Source organism: Enoplosus armatus, chromosome 4 (assembly GCF_043641665.1).
Source record: "Enoplosus armatus isolate fEnoArm2 chromosome 4, fEnoArm2.hap1, whole genome shotgun sequence".
NCBI classification, from domain to species: domain Eukaryota; kingdom Metazoa; phylum Chordata; class Actinopteri; order Centrarchiformes; family Enoplosidae; genus Enoplosus; species Enoplosus armatus.
Window position 1 is genome coordinate 26,058,500 of NC_092183.1, and position 3,722 is coordinate 26,062,221.

Below are 3,722 nucleotides of genomic sequence, written 5' to 3' on the forward strand. Positions count from 1 at the left end.
GGGCCCCCAACCCTGCCTCCCTCAGCAGTTTTTCCCTCTGCGCTGACAGGCGGCACACTCTCGCTTGGGGACTGGAGAAATCCCGCTTTTACAGTTCCCAATGAAATTTAATAACCTCCTGAATCTATTCCTCTTTACATAAGACAGTAAATTAGCATGCTGTTATCCCATCAAGAGAGAAAGTACAGCAGCGAAGCAATCTCTGCAGAAATCCAAATTAAGCAGAGATCCAACACTGATTTATAAGCTTGGCGACTTTGTGAAATTAAGTGAAAGAAACTTCGGGCCGAACCAGTGTTTTATCTCTGTCATCTGGCTGATCACCACCCCCCCCCCACCCCCGACTTTTAAGAAAATGAAGCTCCTCTCTGGTGCGGTAAGAAGGCACTCCTGAACCGAACTACCTGTCTTTGATGCAGGCAGGCCCCATTCTTTCCTTTCTAATCAAACGCCCCAATTTTAAGTGCAGGTCAGATCAAAACGATGAAGCATGTTTATGAGGCAAAAAAAAAGAATCGTCTGAGCAATCCTCAGACGATTCTTTTTTTTCTTTCGCCTCCCTGAAAACGCTCTGATTAAAACCTGGCTTGTTGCTCCCTACCGCCGTTTTATTGAATATACAAGTTGAATGACATGATGTTCTGTTGAGCTGTAATTTCCGTCTTCCGTCGGCGGGAAGGGGGGGAGCTTCTCATCATATGGGGCATGCTTTAATACACTCATCTCAATAGATATTAACCACCAGGCGACTGCAGAGGCAATGAAACATTTGGGCCATTCATTTCAGATGAAGACGGGAGATTTCTCCACTCCGTTCCACAAATGTTTACCCATGAAATTGCAATGAGATGAAATGTGACAGATCAGCAGCGACTGAAAGCGGTTTTCTGTCAAAAAGCTAACGTTGCGAAAAGACCTTTAGATTGATTATGACAACTTTGGTTCTCCGCCGTTTAGAATCAAACTGCCACTGCTGGGTGTTAAAACCATTCATTTACTTTTCATTTCAATCTCTTTACGATCCAGCTGATGGTCTGGTATCCTAATTCTGTTATACGGCCTGATCTGCCTGCTTTAATTGGACCGATGTCTGTCAAGTGGAGAATACTATACAAATGTATTAGGAAAAACTGTAAATATGTGGATAATAACAATTTAAAAAGGAGACATTACAGGCTCCAAATGGATGCCCTGCGTCTTCCCAAGGTGACAACAGACTTGTGCGGCACATTAACGTGCGCGAACGTCGACCTGTGGTGTTGAAAAAGCTGTGAAATGTCTCTGCGCTATTAAAATAAAGGAACTCCAGCTGACAATGAAAGGTAACACGAGGTAAATGAGGTAATCGCTCCTCCCAGCTCCCGGTTCCCAGCTCTAACCGTCTAACCCTAGTAAGTAAACCCGAAAAGTCTCATTGCGGTGGAAAAGTCCGAACAGAGCAAACGGAAGAAGAGCAGATGCAAAGAGAGCAGAGGCTCTCGGGAGGCGACCTGTGCTCCGTCTCATAATGAGACTTTACCCCACTTTCACACCGCCTGGCCTGCTTTCTACATTTGCCAGACATGTGCTAAATAATGTTCCCGTTGCCGCTTGTCTCTCATACAACCTTGGTACCAAGAGTTCTGAGTCATGTAAGGTCTGCAAGTGGAGAAAAACAATGATTTTTGCATTTTTGAGTCCACCAGTTGAGGATTTGTGAAAGGAGGGATTTTTATTTTTTTTTTCTGTCCTGCCTTGAAGCTCTTCAGGGTTTAGTTCCCATCAATACCAGCAAAATCTCTTTCACTGTTGTTGCCGGGGAAGATTGACCTGAATTGTGAATCACTAAAGTTAATCCCTCCTACGTTTACTATATGAAGCGCTGGATTCCCCGAGCCAGCCTCATGCAGACCGTCCTGGAAGCTAACAGTGTGGATTAAGCTGCATTCTGCGTCAGGCTGATGTCTGCTCGCACGCTGTGTGGACGTTTTATGTCTCTATTTTGATTCAGTCCTGTCGCCAAAATTGACCTGCTACAGGGCACGGGCAAATTCAAGTAGCAGATAAAGTAACGACTGCATTATGAACATCTGCTGCGTAGAAGTCAAGCATGAAAAAAATTACGTGCATGGAAACTATAAAGTGTAATGAGACAAATAAAGTGGCAATGAGGTTGCAGTAAAAAGTTCAAAACAAAGCATGTATTTATACATAATTTCTTAACCATGGTAACACGGGGATTTACATACATCATAAAGTGAAGAGGTGTGTTCAGCTTCTCTCCTAACCCTTCCCCAATAAAAAAAAAAAAGTGAGTGACACGAGTCCCGCCAGCAGCTCCTTGGTCTCGTTTGCACTGAGCTGGAGGCACCACCCAACAAAGCCTCCTGCATTCACCCTCTTCTCCATTAATGATGCGTCCGGCGACAACGTTTTTTTTGGTTAAATGGCGGCTTCCTGTGTCGTAACTGAAGTCCGATGCGTAGAAGAAATGGAGCACAAGCGAGCCCTGTCGGCGAGGGAGTCAACAGAGCCCCATTCATCCATGTGGAGAGTTAACTCACTGCAGAGACCTGTGATTTATTGAAAGACTTTATAATCTTGAGAGGATCTATTGAAGCCCCCCTACTGTAAAATGCAAATCGGCATCTTTTTTTTTTTTTTTTATCCTGTCATATTAATTTCTGCAAGCAAAAAAAAAAAAAAAACATGTTATTGGAACGCTGCAATTACTCGCGTATCCTTGTTATTGTTTAGCAGGCGCCGTGAAAAACAGAGTGAGCGGGAGCTCTGAGCCGCTGACACGGTATCAGCCGCTATCTTTCTTTGCCGCTCTGTCAGCCATTAGCCTGTAATTTATGCTTTCACACTCTCAAGGCCTCGCGCTCCAAGCAGTGGCATCGCTGCATGCGGGAAAGTTTTTCGCTTTCAGGCTGTTGACGACTGTACATTGACTGATAAACAGAAATGCTGACAAATTGAGTGCATCTTCACGCCCACTGCAGGTGTTCGAACAAAAAAAAAAAAAAAAAAGGAGGGGGGGGGATAAAAAAGCTCCCATTGGAGTGGAGGTGTGAATTAAACTCAGATCTGGCATGAGACGTGACACATTTTTAAAGCTCAGAACAGAGAGAGAGACAGCCAGACAAACGCTGAGTGAGCTGTGATGATAGACAGTTCACTTCTCACCGGCTGAATAAAAACTGCGAGGACAAAGAATGAACGCCATGATCAGGAAACAGAAGCACAGCAGAGAGGCCGCGGCAGCGTCCGATGGGCACCGTGGGCTTGTGAAGTAAGATCTGAGTGTGGCTCTAGCAGGCCTGGGGGGTGTGGGGGGGGGGCATGAACACTGGCTCATTGGAAACGGACTAAGAGAACAAGTAAAAACACCACATCAAGTTGTTCGGCATGCTGAAACTCGTATTCGTCCCGCGCCGGCCGCTGGATGGGCAGCAGCACAAAGCATCAATAACAAATTGAACTCGAGGTCGGGCGTGGAACGTCACGCATGGCTGCTTCCTCACATAACACATCTGAGTCTATTTTATCCAACCGTGGGCGCAAATAATCCCCGCAAATGAATTTTCATCATAGTCTTTCATTCTGAAGTGTTATTTACTGGGACAGAGGCTGAGAAAATACAGAGGGGAGGTCAAGGTCTCTTTCTTGTTCAGAAGTGCTCTCTTTTTATTGAAAATTCCTCGAGGAACATGTTCACCGCCCGCTCTCCGGCACGGGGC